The 21,063-nt window shown below is 36.1% G+C and overlaps 2 long non-coding RNA genes across 4 annotated transcripts; one reads left to right on the top strand and one right to left on the bottom strand.

Moving 5' to 3' along the window:
• Positions 1 to 6,408: 6,408 nt before the first annotated feature.
• On the top strand, positions 6,409 to 15,959 carry LOC126722867 (uncharacterized). 3 transcript variants are annotated; one of them, XR_007654051.1, is made up of 3 exons: positions 6,409 to 6,699; positions 6,950 to 8,394; positions 14,754 to 15,959. It is a non-coding gene; the product is annotated as an uncharacterized LOC126722867 (long non-coding RNA). The 3 variants fall into 3 exon arrangements; XR_007654052.1 differs by lacking the exon at positions 14,754 to 15,959 and adding an exon at positions 9,986 to 10,344; XR_007654050.1 differs by lacking the exon at positions 14,754 to 15,959 and having other exon boundaries at positions 6,950 to 10,344.
• Positions 15,960 to 19,531: 3,572 nt separating this feature from the next.
• LOC126722868 (uncharacterized) lies at positions 19,532 to 19,991 on the bottom strand. Its single transcript, XR_007654053.1, has 2 exons — positions 19,924 to 19,991; positions 19,532 to 19,853 (listed from the first exon to the last, which is right to left on the bottom strand). It is a non-coding gene; the product is annotated as an uncharacterized LOC126722868 (long non-coding RNA).
• Positions 19,992 to 21,063: the final 1,072 nt, after the last annotated feature.

Below are 21,063 nucleotides of genomic sequence, written 5' to 3'. Positions count from 1 at the left end.
AGGGTGTGAGGAATCCCAAACTGAGTGACAATGTTCTTCCACACGAACCTCTTGGCATCCACATCCCTAATATTTGCCAGTGACTCAGCTTCAACCCACTTGGTAAAGTAATCAGTGCCGACCAAAAACCATCTCCTGTTTCCTGTAGCTTTGGGGAAGGGCCCTACAATATCCAAGTCCTACTGAGCAAAAGGCTAGGGACTAGACAGAGGATTAAGAACGCCCCCTGGTTGATGAATGTTCGGAGCAAATTTTTGATATTGGTCACATTTCTTCATGTATTCTTATGCTTCCTTTTACATATTAGGCCACCAATATCCCTGAATAAGGGCCCTGTGAGACAAGAACCTACCTCTTGTATCACTTCCACAAATCCCTTTGTGTGACTCTTCTAAGAGTGGCTCCACTGCTTCCGGGTGGATGCATAACAAATATGGCCTATAAAAAGAACGCTTGTATAAAATTTGGTCCTCGGACAGCAAAAATCGAGGAACCTTTCTTCGCACTTTGTTAGCCTCCCCCTTCTTCTTAGGCAAGATGTCACTCTTAAGGAATAAAACAATAGAATCCATCCAACTAGATCCCTAATTTGATGAATCTAGACCTTCTCCCTCTTATTTTGGTAGGCTTACACAGATCCTCAACTAGGATAACCCGAGATAAACCCTGCCCCGAGAAGGTTGCAAGAGTTGCAAGGGAGTCAGCATGCATATTTCTGCTTCTAGGGATTTGCTATAAGGAAAAAGGGTCAAATCCTTATTGCAAGTGCCTAGCCTAGTTCAGGTACTCTTGCATTCTCGAATTTCTGGCTTTTAATTCTCCCTTTAGCCTACGACCAATCTTGAATCTGAAAATACCTCCACTATTTTTCCTCCCATTTTCTGAACCATAGCCATTCCCACCAACAGAGCCTCATACTCAGCTTCATTGTTCGTGGCCTAGAAGCTTAACCTTAAGGATTTCTCAATGAAGATCCTTTTAGGAGATAGTACAACTAGCCCCACTATAGATCCCATTTGGTTTGTTGTATCATCAACATATACCCTCCAAAGTAAAGGCTCCTGCAGGGAAACCACATCAATTGATTTTTCATCCATGCACTGCTTCCCTTTAACTGCTTCCCTTTATCTTCTTCCATTGGAGACTCAATGAACTCGGCCACCAAATCTGTAAGGACCTGGTCCTTAATGGAAGTACGAGGCATATACTTGATACAAAAGCTCCTAGGATCGTCCTCCATTTTGCAATCCTCCCTGTATAGTTAAATTTCCGAAGTAATGATTGAAGTGGTAGTTGGGTTAGGACTACGATGGTGTGAGCCTGAAAGTAATGAGAGAGCTTTCGGGTGGCATGTACCATGGCCAAGATGGGCTTCTCCAATGGTAGATAATGCACCTCTGTTTCGTATAATGATTTGCTTACATAATAAACCAGTTTTTGTACCACATCATTAACCTGTATCTGTACCAGGCTCACTGTATGAGGTGTTACAGTGATGTAAGCAAATAAAACTTCGTCCTCCTCTGGTCAGGACATAATAGGTGGTCGAGAAAGATATTCCTTCAATTGCTAGAAGGCCGAGGCACATTCCTCGGTCCACTCAAATCCCTTCTACTTATGCAACAACTGGAAGAAGAGCCTATACTTATCTGCTGACTGAGAAATGAATCAATTCAAAGTAACAGCCATTCCTGTCAACTTCTAGACTTCTTTGGGATTTCAAGGAGGTTGTAAATTGTTAATTGCTCTAATTTGATTAGGGTCGACCTCAATTCCACGGTGAGTGACCATAAAACCCAAAAACTTGCCCAAGCCAATGCCAAAAGTACACTTAGAAGCATTAAGGCACAATTTGTGTTTCCTTAGTATCTCAAAAATATTCCCGAGGTCATTCATGTGCTCGGACTCTACCTTACTCTTTACCACCATATCGTTAATGTAGACCTCAATATTCTTGCCCAATTGAGGTTCAAATATCCTAGTCATCATCCTCTGATATGTAGCCCCTGCATTTTTCAATCCAAAGGGCATCACTTTATAGGGGTAATTCCTAGTGGGTGTAACAAAAATAGTCTTCTCCTGATCATCCAGAGCTAATGGTATCTGATGATATCCTTAAAATGCATCTAAAAAGCTTATCTGAGAATGGCCTACAGTTGCATCCACTAATTGATCTATTTAAGGCATGGGGAAAGGGTCCTTCGGGTAGGCTTTGTTCAAATTTGTGAAGTCTACACATACTCGCCATTTCCCATTCTTTTTCTTCACCACCACTATATTGGCTAACCATTAAAGATAAAACACCTCTTTAATGGCCCCGACTTGCTTAAGCTTGACTACTTCTTCCTTGACGGCCTCAGAATTCTCTTTAGATGAATACCGAAGTGGTTGCTTTTTGGGGACAACAGATGGATTGGCGTTTAGATGATGGCAAATGAAATTTGGGACCACCTCAAGAGCTTCATAAGCATCCCACACATATATATCAATATTTTCCCTAAGAAATATCAACTTTTCCTTCTCTAAAGGAGGCAGCTAGACTCCGACTTGGAAAAATTTCTCCATATCATTACCAACAATAAACTTTTTCTAATTCCTCACACTCTGCCCCTTCTATCACCATATGCGTGGATATCATTGGCATTGTTGATTGCTATAAGTCTTGCCTAGTAGGAGTAAAGGACTCACCTCTAGCCTGATGTTTGATTGCAACCATCAAGCACTGCTTAGCCATAGACTAGCTTCCAACAAGCTCCTCGACCCCATCCCCTAATGGATACTTCACTTTCAAGTGCAGGGTGGAAGACACGACCCTCATGGCAGGAAGCCAAGGTCGAGCCACAATAGCAGTATAGGGGGAGTAGGCATCTACCATGATGAAGTTCACTTCTATGACTTCTAACCCTACCTGAACAAGCAGTTTAATTTGGCCCTTCGGAAAGACAATCTTCCCATCAAATCCTATCAGAGGAGAGTCATAGCAGATTAGGTCCTCGGGCCTCAGCTTCAGCCCTCTAAATAGGTCAGGGTACATGATCTTTGCCCCACTACCTTGATTTACTAGTACCCTCTTCATGTCACACCTTCTATCCTAAGGATAACTACTAGGGCATCATCGTGTGGCTGCAAGGTTCCAATTTTGTCCTCATTGGAAAAGCTTAAAGCTAGTTGGACCTCCACTCTACTCCTCTTCGGATCAGGGGGCAAGTCTTCTGTAAATGGCCAAGCTACAGACATTACCCTAGATGGTAGAGAACTAGTCCTTCCTGAAGCAGCAAGAATGACATTAATTGTATTTAAAGGTGGTCTTGTAGAAGCATCTCTCTGAACTCTTGACCCCGCCTGACTACCTTGTCCATTACGCTGACATAGGAATTGCTTTAACTTTCCAATTTTAACCAATTGTTCCAAATGACTCCACACATCCTGCAATCTTCAGTAGTGTGCCCCCACTCCTGGTGTTATTGGCAGTGAAAACTTTGGTTGTGCTTCACAAGGTCTCCTCCAATCTTGTTTGGCCATTTAAAGTATGGCTCATTCTTGATTTTTTCCAAGACTTGGTGTATTGGCTTTCGGAACACAGTATTGACTACCTGAGTAGTAGTAGATCCAGAATGCTTAGTAAAATTTCTCTAATGTCTATTATTATTGTACCTATTCGACCTGAAATCCCTTCTATCCTGAAGGACCACTTTGTCTTTCCCCTTTCCCTGTTATTGGTCCTCCTCGACCCACTTATACTCGTCAATATGGTCCATGAGCTGACGCATACTCCTAACTCATTTCCTGGTCAAAGACTTTCTCAAATCATGCTCAGCGGGTAAGCCAACCTTGAAAGTCCTTATAGCCACGTCATCAAAGTTCCTATCTACTTCGTTGAACATCTCCCAGTATCTATCAAAGTACGTTTTCAGGGTCTTCCCCTCTCACATGGTCATGGACAGCAAGGAATCAAAGGGCCAAGGAACCCTACTGCAAGTCACAAAACGAGCCCCAAATATTCTAGTAAGCTCCTTAAAGAAGCTAATAGATTCTTCTTTCAGACCATCGAACCATCTCATTGCCACAGACCCTAAATTGGATGGAAACAACTTACACATCAAGGTTTCATTCTTGGAGTGAATAGTCATTCTTTGGTTAAAGTGGCTAACATGTGGTGACCCAAAAAGGGGTCTTGCAATCCATGGAATCCCACATCGCCTAGGGAAGCACATGTTGATGTGCTTATAAGGAGTGACCTTCCTTTAATGTGTAGAGGCATTTTTCCCATTGCTGTGTGTTTTGGAAGGAGAACAAAATCGTGAGGGATATGGGCCTCAAAACGGACAATATCTACACAGTTGGGATGAGGTCGTTACATAACATGCTCTACAGGGTCCGTTTTGCCATTATACATGGTGAATGTTGGCTGAGTAAACCGTTGAGGAAGTTTTCCTCCTTTAATTCTACGCGTAAATGGTGATTTAGAAATCTGGTTAAAAGCTCTACTCATAGCATCATTGCCCAGACCTTTACGAGATGGACTCTTACTCCTCCGCTTATAATAACAGTCCTCATCGTGTGAAAAAGACTCACTGGGAGGTGTCCTAGACCTGGGCCTATAGCTACTATCTCCATCATCATTAGAAGAAGGGTCAGAATTTGGAAGAGTCCTTCTCCGTCACTCGTGGCGCAACCTTCTCCGCAAGCGGTCAATTTCCAGTTGAATGCTTCTAGTATTCTCTTAATGAGAGAGGTGACTTCCACCTCGAGATTGACTCCTACCAGTATGCGTGGTGTGCACACTAACCTCCCAGTCCCTCCTTCACTTAAGGTTGAGGAATTGATCTTGACGTTGGGAACCAACAGGCTCCTCCCGATTTGGCCCTGAACCTACCACAGTTGTACGTTGAACTCACTAAAGCTCAAGTATTCCTATAGATGGCGCCAATTGTAAGGACAAGTTTTGGATCCTAGGCCTAAAACGTAAATGGATTAAAGGCCAAAGAGCCCAACACAATGAATTTGTAGAGAGTGGGCTAAAAACTAGGTTTCAATGAACTATACAATGCTCACAATGAATTGAAGATGGTAGGAAAACTAAGAAAAACAAGTTTTATGCAAACAAAGTCCCCATCGACTAAGTCCGAGAAAAGTAGTTCTTGATTATATGACTCTTAGACTTGAGCACAACTCCAATTCTTAGTGCTACAGTATTGTTTTTCTACTAATTTCTCGATCCCTTTTGCAATGGGATCTCTCCTCTTTATTTACTAAAATAGAAATGATCCCTAAATATAAGGACCAAAAGTGTATTTACCCCAAACAAAAACACTAAACCCATAATATACAACTAAGGTAGAGGCAGATTCCAAGGAAAAAAAAACACTTTTTTTTATAGGAAAAAAAAAAAAAAAAACACATTGATATAGCTATGAGCAATTGAATCAGTTGATGCAAATTTTCCTTCTATTTTGCACAAAAAATCTACTTTTTCTATTTTACACACCCATTTTTACAAAACACCTATATCAGTTTATCTATTCTACACATTTATTCAATAAAATATATTCATTATTTTACAATTTTTTATTATTCTCTCCCTCACCGCTTCTCTCTCACAAACCCAATCTGAATCCCATTTCTGGAATGTTCTTCACCAAGGACGTCAGGGGAAAAAGAGGAAATTTCAACGTGGGAGAAGAGGGGACGGGTGGTGAGAGTCGCAGGGATGATATCATGGCTGTCGGATGGGGCAGAGGGCGGAGGGCGGAGAGTGAGGAGGGGTAGAATGGGAAATGAGGAAATAGGAGAGGTCATAGAGGGAGAGGGAGGTGTAGTTGGAGCTATAGAATGGGTTGGGGTTGAGGTGGAGGATGGTTTTGCCGTTGGCGGAGGCAGCGACGGTGATCATAGATTCTAGTAGGCCTGTGCCGAGGACGATTAGATCGAAGTTGGTTGGCTTGATTGGAGGGTATGATGAAGCATCTTCACTCATGGCAGCAAGTGTGATGGACTTGACCGGCAGCAATGGAGGCATGGTTTGACTGGCGACAATGGTGAGAGTAAGGGCAAATGAGGAAAAGGGGGAGTAAGGTGAGGTGAGAGCAGAGACAAGGATTGAGTCAGGTGAGAGTGAGAGCAAAAACAAGATAGAGAAAAATCTAATAAAATATTAAATACACGTGTTACAGTAATTGTGCAATTGTACATAAATACACAATTTTACACCTCTTATGTGGGTTTTTTTTGGCTAAAAATTGTGTAAAATTAGTCACTTTTTTCATTTTGAACAATTATGCATCAACGGATGGAATTGCTTTAAGGTAGATAAAAATTTAAAAATTAAAATCATAAAACCAAACAAAATAAAAAATACTAAACCTATACTATATATAAGAACGCAGACCACAGTAGGTTATTAGAACTGAGATATGTGTAAACCCAAAGCAAAAGAAAAGAAAAGAAAAGAACGACGAAAAGGAAGTAGAGAGAACGGGAGAGAGAGAAACGGCGGAGGGAGAGAGGCTTTGGGTCCTTGGGGTCGCCGGAAAAGCTTGGTGGTCGCCGATCTACGCCCTACGGTGGTCGCCGATGAGAAGACAAGAAGAGAAGCTCGGCTGTGGCGTTAGGATTAAAGGTGAAGGAGTGAGGAGGCGTCGGTCCCAGAAGATAAGAGCGGCAAACAAATTTTAGGGCTTTAATCAAACAAGATCAACGGTAAGTGCTTGTCTGATGTCAAAATCTTGAATTTTTTTTGGATCTGCCGGTCCACCGTGTCGGAGCCGTGTCGGAATTAAAAAAAAAAAAAAAAAAAACACCGCCAAACAAGGATTTTGGGCGTGCAACATAGCAGAGGCAGAGATAACCCAATAAAACATCCTCACTTTGTTCCCACTCTCTCTTGTCTCTTTTCCATTTCTAGCACAATGTCTAATCTAAAGCTTGTTCCTTTTTCATCAATCAACAGAGCACAACTCAGAAGCTAGACTCATGGAAAAAGTAAGAATGGCAGGGAAAACAGCAACAAGTTCAAAGTTCAAACTAAAAATGGGTAGCATTTCTTTCCCCTTTTATTTAGCATGCTAATGTTCAAATATCTAGATCTGTACACACAGATACACAGGACATGTACACATCATTTTTATTCACAAAAGCATGCATTTCTGAACATAAAAGCTCTTACCTTTCTGTCAGTTTTGCTCATACATGCCTGTGCTTGAATACATTTTATTTACACATGCTCAGATTCACATTCATACATGATCACAGGACATACACACACGACCACACAGCCCAGTAAACTCATTTTGAAATGTCCTCAAAACCCAACCCCTGAAAATACCCACTCGAAACAAAACCCAAATCAAAACACAAACACCTTTTGGCCATACCCAATAAAAATCCCACCTTTGAAATCCAAACCCAAATCTCCAAACACACTGACCAAAAAGAAGAAAAAGAAAACAGAGAGGAAGAGGAGAAGACCACCACCTTTGGACATGGTGGTTGGCGGTGGAGCTGTGGAGCTTCGGTTTAGAGAGAGAAAAAGATCCGAGTGAGTTTAGGGTAAGATCTTGAGAGGAGAGAGCTTCGGCTAAGAGAAAGAGGAGTTGAGGTTTCAGCCATGAAGGTCCAACCAAGAAGCTTCGGTAGATTTTGAGAGAAGAGAAGGATGTGGGATTAGAGAGAAAGAGGGTGCCATACTGCCATGGGACATGGATTAGAGAAGATTATATGTTAATCTGATGAGGGAGATTTTAATTTGAGAAGATATAAGAAGAGATTAAAAGAAATAAAATTAAGACTCAATTAAATCCAGCCCAACACGCCAACACACTTAAATAAATTTAAGCCCAATCCGTGTGTGTGTAAAGTAGGCCCTATCCGAAATTTATTTAAGCATGAACACATAGGCCCATCAAATTTCCCCAAGCTTTAGCCCAACACTTGCAAAACCTCAACTTAAGTCCAAACATTCAGCCCAACCCTTGGGTCCGCAAGCCTCAAACAAAACTTCTGAGAATTACAAACCAACCCCAAATCTTTTCAAAATTACCCTTTTGACCCATGACTTTTCCAAAACACAACTTTAATCACAAACTTTTCCAAATTGCATTTTAACTCTTCAACTTCACAAAATTACATTTTTACCCTAAACTTTATGAAATCACAAAATGGCCCCAAAATTGCCCAAAAATTTTACAAAGACCCTTAAGGTCAAGAAAATAATAATAAAAAGATTTCTTCAAGATCAATAATTTGTCAAATGACATTGTTTATGCATCTTCTAGAAATTTAACCTTGGTGTTCCTTGTTATTTCTTTGTATCCCCTTTTGCATGAGATAAAAATGCTTTGGAAAAAGGAAGTGCAAGATTGCACTTGGTATGCTACATTATGGCTATTCAATGAGGTTAGTCTCGTTAAATTTATCATTCAATTTATTTTCTTAGTAAATGCCATGTAATCACATGTTTAGCTATGCTTGTCTTATCTTGCTTTCCCAAATAAATTATACATGCCATGCATCCATATGTCACTTTAGGGTAGATTATACATGTCATACATTCACATGCCATCTTATGATAAATACATGCCATTTCTCACATGTCATCTTAGGATGGATACATGCCATTTTTCACATGCTATCTTAGGATAGATACATGTCATTTCTCACGTGTCATCTTAGGATGGATACATGCCATTTTTCACATGTCATCTTAGGATAGATTATGCATGTTATTTTTACTTGCTTAATCATTATCTTATTTCACATGTACATGCATATCATTCTTTTTTAAACCAAATGTCAAATATTTTAAGTTGTTCTTTAAATGGTGAGCTATAAGATTAATTCAAAACAAGGTACTATCCTTTTGAATAGGCATTGTGAGGTGTCTAACACCTTCCCCACATGTAATTGAGCTTTCGAATCCATGTCTTTTGGTTCAAGATTTTTTTTTTTCTAGTTTAGCTTAGGAACCTTAGAGTTTTCTTCGTTAAAATTAGGAAATAAAAATAATTAGACTTAGGTGACCAATCACGTCTTAGAATTCCAATGGTTGGTGGCGATTTCCAAAAATGAATATAAGGAAGTTTATTTGCACAAACCCCACATTAGTGTTCTACACGTCACACACATTGTGCATTTTGTAGCAAACACATGTTTCGCCGAGTGAAAAACCCTCAATGGTTGGGGGATAATGTTGAACGTGGGTCAAAATTCGGGTACGAGTATGACAGATGGGTTGTGGTCATGTCGGAGGGTTTTTTAATGGTTTTTTTTTTTTTTTTAATGAGTTGTTGATAATTTTTTAAATGAACTGGTATTTTTTAGTTGTTGTCGTCAAAGTAAAAATAGTATACGGCTTGTGTCTATTTTTTTTTATACACTGAATACGCTATGATGTAGATATGTGTTTAAAATGTTTTAGACGTGTTTAAAATGTTTTGGACATGTGTTTGAATTGTATCGTGTCCAGTGCAAAAAGGCACTGGACACAAGCTATATCCTCTGAAAGTTCAGAGCATGCATGACGCATGATAGATTTTTACTTTGACAATTTACAGCAACTGAAAAATATCACTTTCATTTAAAATAATATCAACTCATTAAAATGATAAAAATAAAAACAACCATAAAAACACATTGACGCTGGAACAACATTTTTTTTTTTTTTTTGAAAATCCAAAATCAACAAATAATTAAAAAAGTTGTCAGCAATTGAAAAACACAAAATAGATGTTTCTTAATACATTGCAATGCAATCTATCAAAATGGAACTTGGCTAGTGGTCAGTAGCTGTGTACCATTTTAGTATTACCACTATTTATATATATATATATATATATATTTGGGCAATTATTGGTTTTACATTACATTATCAATGTAAGATTTACACTGTAAATTAAACAAATTTATATAACATTGTACACATTTGTTAAAAGTGTACAATGTTGTACACATTTTTTTAGTTTACAATATAAAATTATAAATCTTCAAGGCTAGGGCCATATCCAATTGATCGGGTGTAGGCACTACCGGCAGAGGTAGCAAAGGCAGTGCCGGTCCACCACCATAAACAGTAGCACCACCTACTTCATAAGCATCAGTAGCAGGGACGGTTGGCCGAGCTCACTCAGCAGCTTATGATCTTGATCTTTCTGACCTTGATTCTGTCGATTCATAAGCAGTGAAAGGTGCACGAGTAGTTCCAGGTGCAGGAGCATCGATAGTAGCACCATTAGCAACGGCACCGGTGGTAGAGATAGCGGCATAGGCAGCGTATATTAATAGTAAAATATAAACAAATATTTTTCCTTTTCTTTTTCTTTGTCACATAAATTTATGTCTTTTGCAAAATGGATAGAAAATGTAGTTAGTATAAATTTAATCTCAAGGCTTTATTTCATTATATATGAAATAATATATATTTTATCAATTAAATATTTATAAAAATTAAAATATTATAAATTTGTTCTTATTATTATTATTATTATTATTATTCATTTTTTATAAACCAATAGGACAAAAAAGGAGAGCACAAAGATTGATACTGAACAAACATAAAAGAAGGAAAAAAAAAATGTAAAGAACATAAAAAGAAAAAGTTTTTCAAAAGAAGGAATAAAAGAAGTAAAAAAACATAAAATAAAATAAAAATAAACAGAAGAAAGAGGGAGAAAACAGGAAAATGACAAACCACAAAGAAATAAAAAAATAAAAAAACCGAAAAGGACAAGAAAAAGAGAAAAGAATAAGAAAATATCAAACACGGCCTTAAAGTTTGGTGCGTGCTTGGGCGCAAAGTGACAAACACCAGTAAGAACAAGTGACTTGGCATGATGGATTTTTTTTAATTGGAATCTAATTTGGTAAATATGGCACCGTATTTGGTTAAGTATTTTTTTTTTTTTGGGAAGAGATTTAAAAAAAAAAAAAAAATCTGGTGGTACATTTTATTAATTTATTATCCCAAAATCCAAAAATTATTCCTCTTTCTTTTAGTTGCACTATTTGAGCATTTATTCCACTTTCTACTATTACCTGTTCATCCTTTTTCCACTTTCTACTATTCATTGCTTATTGTTGATAAAAGTTACTTGTTCATGATTCCACTGAATTCATTTTATTTCATTGCTGTTCAATTCTTAAATAAAAATTTTGAGCGGCAGTATCATAAATTAAATAATGTAAGAAACTGTGCTGATTTGATTGAGACACTACCTACCAGATTTATTTTTATTTTTTTCATTCGTGATCTCTCCTTCTTTTTCTTCAGCTCTTCTCTCACACTCTTATCCCACAGCAACATACCTCTCTCATGTGACCTTCCAACTTTTATTCATATGGTGTAACTAATACAACAACATATTTTATTTGGAAACTTGGAAATAGTAAGATGGCACTGTTTTTGCTTTTTAAACTTGGTAATATTAATACGGCACCGTTTTTTTGATTTGAAAACTTTTTCGATTTGGAAGCTTGGTAAAATTGGATCGTTTTTGCTTTGGAAACTATAGAGGGTATAAAAGTAATTTGGTCACCCAAAACCTTAAAATCCCTAAAACAGTTCCTCATTCTCAAGCTGCGGTCCATAGTCCACAGTTTTGTTCTTCTTTGTATTTTTTCCGTTCATTGTTCATCATGTTTTCCACCGTTTGCTGTAGAGTGGTAACATGTAATTGTTTCTGTTCATTTTTGCACTGTTTACTATTCATTCCACTGTATTGTTTCTGTTCATTTTTGCATTGTTTACTATTCGTTTCACTGTTTATTTCTGTAACTAAATTAAGCTCTGACCCATATTCAATACTTGGCGGTGATAAAAGTTCATTTATGTTAATTTAACTCATTATAATTATATGATTGAGTTCATTTATGTTAATTATAATTATACAATCTAGTCCATTTATGTTATTATAATTATATACGATCTAGTTTATTTATGTTAATTATGATTTTGTTTTCATTTATGTTAATTTAGCTAATTATAATTACATAATCCTTATTTCATCGGGTCAACTAATTGGGCTTAGATATCTAATCTTTTCAGCCCCATTGATGTAAGCTAATCTCAAGGCCCATTTTGTTGAATTCTATTATTTCAGAATGGCCCCCAAGGTTGCTAGAGTGCCTGCTAGGAAGAACAGGAAGGGCCTTAGGAGTGCTGTGACATCAGGCATACCGGGAGTTCAATGCCTGATGTCGCAACACTCCTAAGGCCCTTCTTGTTCTTCCTAGCAGGCAGTCTAGCAACCTTGGGGGCCATTCTGAAATAATAGAATTCAACAAAATGGGCCTTGAGATTAGCTTACATCAATGGGGTTGAAAAGATTAGATATCTAAGCCCAATTAGCTGACCAGATGAAATATGGATCATGTAATTATAATGAGCTAAATTAACATAAATGAAAACTGGATCATAATTAACATAAACAAACTGGATCATATATAATTATAATTAACATAAATAAATTGGATCGTATAATTATATTTAACATAAATGAACTGGATCATATAATTATAATGAGCTACATTAACATAAATGAACTTTTATCATTGCCAAGTATTAAATATAGGTCAAGCTTAATTTAGTTACAAAAATAAACAGTGGAATGAATAGTAAATAATGCAAAAATAAACCGAAACAGTACAGTGGAATGAATAGTAAACAGTGCAAAAATGAATAGAAATTGTTACCTATTACCTCTCAACAGCAAATGGCGGAAAATACGGTGAACAATGAACGAAAAAAACACAAAGGAGAATAGAACTATGGACCGTAGCTCGAGAATGAGGAATGGTTTTAGGGATTTTAGGGTTTTGGGTGACCGAATTACTTTTATACCCTCGATAGTTTCCAAAGAAAAAACGATCTCATTTTACAAAGTTTCCAAATCGAAAAAGTTTTCAAATAAAAAAACAGTGTCATATTAGTATACCAAATTTAAAAAAACAAAACGGTGACTATTTCCAAGTTTCCAAATCAAAAACGCTGTTGTATTAGTTACACCATATCAATAAAAGTTGGAAGGTAAGATAAAAGACTAATGCTAATATTGGTGATGAGATGCTATACTTTCCATATATGATTGTAGCTATTTTTCTCAAAAAAAAAAAAAAAAAAAGAATCCTGGTTTGTTATTGAAATTAAAATATCATCCCAAAGAAAAAAAAAAAAAAAAAGAGAGAAGAAGATGCAATGCAAGATTAATGGTTTCATTTTTCTGCATAAAATTACCCTAAATATCTGATAAAGCCTTTATTTATTTTTTCTTTAAAAGGAGTTTTATTGTGTAAACATTGCCATTATAGCAATCTAACACATTACCCAACATGTTTACAATAAATAAATACATCAAAATTTCCTTCTCTCTACACAATTTAATTTAGTTAACAAAACATACAACAGGTCAGAATTGAAAACTTTAACTTTAGATTAATAACAACACAATTAAATCCTAACCCTCTATTATTTTTGGTTTTTTTTTTTTTTTTTTTTTCTACAAACTCATCTATGGTTTAAAATAAATAAATTTAGTTCATATTTGTTAAAGTATTGTATTTGTTAGTTGATGGTGTAAAATACCATTTTGGGGGCTTACAATCCCTAATATTGGTGCTCTAAGGGAGGGTATTTTAGTCCAAAGCTTTACACCCTATTTTCAGTCCTATTTTCTCCCATTCAGAAATTATATAGTTATGGTGGACCATGCCATATATCCACTTTTTCACTAAAAGATTTTCATTTGTTTGAAATTGCTGAGTCAGTTTATGATTAAAAAAAAGTTAAACTGACTTAGTAATTTTAAACAAGTAGGAGTCTTTTAGTAAAATAGTGGACAGTGACTTGGTTCACTATAAGGACCCTATAATTTCTCCCATAAAACAATCGACCCTACTTTTGTTCTATCCCTCTCCTCCACCTAACCAAACAACCCTTCGAATCATTTTCTCTCATATTTTCCACTTGATTTTTTTCCCACTCTACCCAAAATCCACCCAACAACACATAGTCTAAGTGTTGTGTAGCCTTGAACCCTAGGCGACCCCATATATATAGGTCTATTTCTCCTACTCACAAAGGGAGAACAATCATCAGTCCCATCTTGGGAAGCATACAATCATCTGCACTTCTTGAGGCTAACATATAGCCTTTGGCTACCTCATCAAACACCAAAAAACAACCTTCTTGCTTGATCTGAAAATTACTACAAAATTCCTTCATTCCGTCCACTTATATCCATAGATAGACAACCCCTCTTTAAAACCCTCCCTACATTCCTCATTTTAACTCCTACAACTCATTGCTTATACACTTAGCCACACACAGCCCTTTACCTAGCTTTTAGTGCAAACTCCATAGAAAACACCCATCAAAATCCCACCCTTTTCCCATTTCCACCAACACAAAATAGCAGCCATTCTATTCTCCAAAACAAAACCAAAAGCACAACATTTTTTCGGGCTTCTCCTTCACGGTACAATCTAAAGCCACAGCCATACTACCCTTTCTTATTGAATTGAGAAACCAAGCAAAGACAATTCCTTTTCCCATTCACCCTCAACAACCAACAAAACATCAACAAATAACCAACAACAAAGCAGGCCGGAAGCAAAAATAAAGGAAATGAGTGAGGATACAGGGTAGAGCAAGTAAACAAAGAAGCAGAGAAAACCCAACAAAATTTCCTCACTTTGTTCCAACTCTCTTTTGTCACTTTTCCATTTCAAGCTCAAGTTCTAATCTAAAGTTGTTCCTTTTTCAGCTATCAACAGTGCACAACTCAGAAGCTAGACTTAAGGAAAAAGCAAGAATGGAAGGAAAAACAGCAACAAGTTCAAACTAAAAATGGGTAGCATTTATTACCCCCTTTTATTTAGCATGCTAATGCTCAAATATCTAGATTTGTACACAGAGATAAATAGAACATGTACACATCATTTTTATTCACACAAGCATTCATTTCTGAACATAAAAGCTCATACCTTGCGGTCAGTTTTGCTCACACATGTCTATGCTTGAACACATTTTGTTTACACATGCTCAGATTCACATTCATACATGAACACAGGATATATACACACGGCCACACAACCTAGTAAACTCACATCGAAATATCCTCAAAACCCAACCTTTGAAAATGGGTAGCATTTATTACCCCCTTTTATTTAGCATGCTAATGCTCAAATATCTAGATTTGTACACAGAGATAAATAGAACATGTACACATCATTTTTATTCACACAAGCATGCATTTCTGAACATAAAAGCTCATACTTTTCGGTCAGTTTTGCTCATACATGCCTATGCTTGAACACATTTTGTTTACACATGCTCAGATTCACATTCATACATGAACACAGGACATATACACATGGCCACACAACCTAGTAAACTCACATCAAAATATCCTCAAAACCCAACCTCTGAAAATATCCAATCAAAACATACCACAAACCCCAAATCAAAACACAAATACCGCTTGGCCACACCCAATAAAAATCCCCCATTTGAAACACAAATCTCTAAACACACCGACCAAAAGAGAGAGCTGTGAACAAAAGAAATTAAGAAAAAGAAGATCTAGAGGAAGAGGAGAAGACCACCACATTTGGTGGGTGAGTTCTTCAAGGCTTGGCCATGGTAGTCATGGCCTTGAAGTATTGATTTTGAGAGAAAAAAAGGATGTGGGATTAGAGAGAATGGGTTAGAGAAGATGATGTTAATTTGATAGAGAGATTTTAATTTGAGAAGATATAAGAAGAGGTTATGTTGACACCTCATTTTGTAACCCGCATTTAACCTTACATAGAGGGTAAAAAGGCAATTTCACATTTGAAATATGCATGTTGATTCTGGTTATTAGATCCTTAATTTCATTTCACCAAAATGATCTTGATGTTGTAACGATCAAATCGATTGGTCATAAGCCTTAATTGGACTATTAGAATGAAAGTTATCATCAAATCAAGTTTTAATGGTCGAAATATACCATTACAAATTGAGTCCGACTATATATGATTATGAACAACTGATTCCAATTTGTTGTAATTATAATCAATTTGAGATTAAAGACGTTTCATAATTTGATTGGTTAGGATTACATTTTATGGTAAAGTTGCACACGCTTAATTAATTAGATAGTTAGACATTAATTATTCAACGGGTAATTTGTGCAATTATCTTTTAAATAGGGTAAATTTGGAACTAATTAAGTTTGAAATGGGAGTGATTGGAGTCTATTAATGTTAATTGGAAACTAATTTGTGACCTAATAATGTTAATTGTGTTAAAATTGTTTTCTAACAAATGACCTTTGCTTACCATTTTGTTGATATCTCTTAAAATATTCTGAATATATGAATGAGGTTAATTTTCCCAGAAACTAAATATCCGGTGCTTCAATTTGAGCACAAGAACAAGACAGTTCCGATCAAAATTAAGTAAGATGTAATTTTTTGAATTTGGCTCTACAGGCTATTACAATAGTTACGAGAAAACTGAATTTTGTTTGCTCGTCACTCTTATCAATATATACATTTAATGCACTCGATTTTCTTAAAGGCTAAAATAAGGTCTAGATTCATAATTCTTTATCAACTCTCATTAAATGACCTTCTATTCATATTTTCTCCATTACTATTATATAAACCTCTCTCTCTTCCATTCTAAAACATACAAAAACTCTATCTCTTCTCCTCTCTTGAGTTCTAGTAAAGTAGAGTAATCTTAACTCTTATCATATTTTGGTCTTCCTGAGACTTAAGGTATTGAGTGAGACTCCCTCTCCCTCACCCTCTCCTAGCTCTTCTTTTCCTCCACCTGAACAATGACATATTTGATCTACCTTTCCTGATGGACTCCTCACTGTCATTGTTCATACTGGATCATAAGAATGAATTAATGTTTTCAAAGACTATTGCTAGGGATACCATCTCCTTCTATTACAAGTTTTTAAACAAAATAATGTGCTAGTTTACGTGTTAATAACCTCTTAAAATTAAATTAAAAAAAAAAAAAAAACTATATAACATTACAATCAATTAAAAAGCAATATACTATCAATACAATAACATCATAAACAAACCAAAAGAAGAACACAAAATTTAGATGGAAGGTTTAGGTAATTAAGTCCTGTTAGTGTTAATCCTATCTTGTTTAGTTGATAGGCTTTATTTTTTTTTCTAAACACAATCATGAAAATTTTCAATATCATATGACCATATTATAACAATTAAATTATTAAATAACTATGTTACCCTCTATGTAGCAGCCTGTTTTGGAAACTCTATAGGCTTGTGACCCCTAAGTGGGCAACATGACCATTCTTATTGAGACACCTAAAAGCTCATTTGGGCTTTGATTTGCTTGTGCCTGGTGTTGTGGCCCAAAAATTCTTGAATATTTTGGCATAAAAATCTGGTTTTTTTAAAAACAAAAAAATTCATGTATATTCTAGCATAAAAATTCTCTCTCTCTCTCTCTCTCTCTCTCTCTCTCTCTCTCTCTCTCTATATATATATATATATATATTTTTTTTTTTTTCTATTTTACATACTTGCTTTTCAAAATATACAATATCAGCCTTGTGTATGCAATATAAGATAAACACAGTGGGGAGACTTTTTGAGTAGTTAATATCAAGGAAGTCAATCTCGTACCGGAGGTTGTACCGGTTTGACTAGCGGTACGATATATTTCGGATACCAGTCAATACCGGTGTATTGTTTCGGGATTATAGCTAATATATATATATATATATATATGTGTGTGTGTGTGTGTGTGTATAAAATTTTAAAGTGACAACTTCTATATAAATTAATATATTTATCTACATTTCAATTTTTTACCTCTTTTCAAATTATTTTAAGCTAATGCCTAGCCCATTTCACTACTCAATAAAAAAAAAAAAAAAAATTAAAACCATAATAAGGCTTCTAGTGGTCAAAAAGAAAAGAATAGTAAACTGTAAATGAGGGGCAGATAAACCACGTTGGTTTGTCCGCCCCTTAATAACTTTTGTTAAATAATAATTTTTTAAAAAAAATATCTTTTAGCAAGAAGCAGAAAGTGGGTAGGTGTAAAAAAAGTGGAAATCATCTTGAACTCTGTCCTTTGGGTTTCTCTGTTAACATTTTGTTTAGAAACTCAGAAATACCAAAAGAAAGAGAGTGACAACGAGGAAGAGAAGAAAACTCAAGAAGCTACAATGCGATGGCAGCGAGCTCAAGCCTCAAGATCTAACAATATTTCACTGGTGGATGAAGGTTCAACAATGGTGAAGAGGCGCTGTAAGTAGCAATTTTTTTTATGAAAACCCATTTCAGTATGTATCGGTCCGAAACGAAGATACCGCTTGAAAAGCACCGCAATCCGTCGAAATGGCCGAAACAAGCCAAAACACTCCGGTATTTAAGACGGTATGAATCAACCTAATTTCTGTACCGGTCCAAGCACTGGCACGAAAAATTTCGACCGTACCGGCCGGTACGGTACGGAATTAACTTCCTTGGTTAATATAACATATTGAGACATGCTTTAACCTAAAATGTCTAATCCCAATAGGTATGAACTCAATTATGTTGTATTATTCGCTCATTCTCTTTATTATTATTCAATGTGACTTTACTCACACTTGTACACCCAACATTAGCAAGGACATCCGTGCATCCATTAGCCTCTTTATAGAAATGACTAAGCTTGTTTTATTCACATTCCTATTAGACAAATACACTCATCTATAATAAGTTTAAAGAAAGTATTAATGGTCTTCCTTGGATTAATAATATCAAGAGTGGTCAGAGAATCAAGTTCAATTTCTAGGCAAGTAGTACCCATCTTTGAGAGCCCTTAGCTCAAGCTTGAAGGTTGGTTGTCACACCATTGCTCATGAAGACACTTTTAACCACAGATCTCCATCATCTCTTATGTACCCCTTCCTCCCACTGTTATTCCTTATAGAGAGAAGACAATTTTTTTTTGTTTTTTTTTTTCGAGGATTGTTGAACCTAACCAAAATTTCTTAATTTCATTTTTTATTTTTTTTTTATAATTCAATAATTACAGGAAGAGAGAGAGAATTTGAACAGTAAGCATCTCTCATGCATGTGCGCACGCACACACAAAACCATTTTGTTGTTTACATTCATAAAAAAGGGGGAAAAATGCCCATACACCCCTTGAACTTTGGACTAGAGGGTAAGACATCCCTTGAACTATTATATTTACCAATTTACTCTCTAAACTATACATATTTGCCAAATCAGTACTCTAGTTAGTCTAATGTTAAAACACTAATATAATGGGCATGTGAGATGCACATGTTCCTTAGGAAACAAATTCAATCACCCAATAGAAAGAAGAGAGAATAGAGACCTAGGCTAGAGAGAGAGAGAGAGAGAGAGAGAGAGAGAGAGAGAGAGAGAGAGCTTCTCCTCACTGTCTTGCCACCCTTGTCTTGGCATTGCCTTGGTGGTTCTTGATGGGGATATTACACAAAATAATAGTAGAAGAACAAAGTTAACAGAAAAGACAAACAAAAAATAGATAATTTGGAGGCACTATATCGTTTTCCTTAGACAATATTTGCCCTCTACATTATTGTTGTTAAAAGGTTATCGTAAATTTGTCCCCAAAATACAATTAAGATACTGGATTCTACAGATAACAATTCTGAAGAAGGGGGTGAAAAGAGGAAACATAGTGCAGATATTTGTGGGCCCATATAGCACTAGAGGCAGAAAAATCAAAGAATCAACCAAGAGAAGTTTGTGTACCAATGAAAAAATGGCTGCTCTGTATCACCTTTACCCCACTCTTCGTAGTAAAAGTTGAGATTATGACCATAACGATGTCTTGGATCAATCTGCGGAACATCGTCATCATAATAGTAATAATAGTAGTAGTAAATTTTTAGCTTAAAATAATAGGCTTACAGCTTCAATCCAATGTTGGAAAGCTAGTTTTTGTGCCTTAGCGTCTTGATACAACCCTTTGCCAACCTGCCAAAATTATCAAATTGCATGAAACCATTATTATTATTTACTAAAGCATGACACCATTATTTATTCCATTTTAATTGTAATTAATGTTTTCTATCATTTTGCGTGAATGATAAAATAGGAGGCCAAAAACAGAATAGCCACTGGAAATCATAACAAAATATGTTGCAAATACAATAATGAAGATGTTAATAATTGTGTAAGCTACATGCCTTAGAAGCAATCAAGCTGATCCTACTCCAGCGTGAGGCAGCTGTTTCTGCTTTGTGAAAATTGAAGAAGGAAACCGTGCTGTGATTCAGCCTTGCATAATCTATAGCTTGCGACCTCCAAATAGTCCCATAACTTCTCAGAAAAAACACAGTCACATTCTTAAAGTAAATGAAATGAAACATACATTGACACTTACCACAGCTCTTCAGCAACAACAGCTGAATCTGCTAGCCTGCGCCGGGTACGATAACTCCTGTAAACTTTTTGCAACCTCACCGCAGCTGTTGAAACAAATGTTTCTTTACTCTCCTGTGAATCCATTGACATTGATTCAAGATTATGGTCATGGCAATCCACAGAAAGTGCCATTAGATAAAAAAGCAAAGTGTTTGAAAGAGATTGGAAGGAGCATAATCAAGCTAAATATGTCTTTGTCTAGCTTTTCTCTATCCAATTGCATAATGTAATTTTCTTTTTGTTGGTTGGGTTTATGAGGTTAGATTTAGAATTGATTGTGTCATAAATAGGTGGTAGTACTGCGGGGACAACTAACACATTTGGTTGGTTATTTGAAGAAGAGCCAAGAAAAGTGGTCTCCACTCTTCCACCTTGCTTGGTCATGTCAGCACGCACCAAACTACTGAAGTGCTCTCAAATCTAAGTCTATTACCATACCATCAGTTCAAGATTGATAGATTTGGCTCGTCTCTTATCTCTTTTGAGATAGTAGTTAGCACTAAAATCGTGTTACATATGTAGTTCTTTAAAATTTGAAAGAACATTTAGCTCGTCACATAATGATGTTTTCTTTTCTTTTTTTTTGATAATCCGACACATAATGATGTTAGTATTTTATGCGGT

Source organism: Quercus robur, chromosome 4 (assembly GCF_932294415.1).
Source record: "Quercus robur chromosome 4, dhQueRobu3.1, whole genome shotgun sequence".
Lineage (NCBI taxonomy): Eukaryota > Viridiplantae > Streptophyta > Magnoliopsida > Fagales > Fagaceae > Quercus > Quercus robur.
This window is presented reverse-complemented; position numbering and strand designations above follow the sequence as displayed.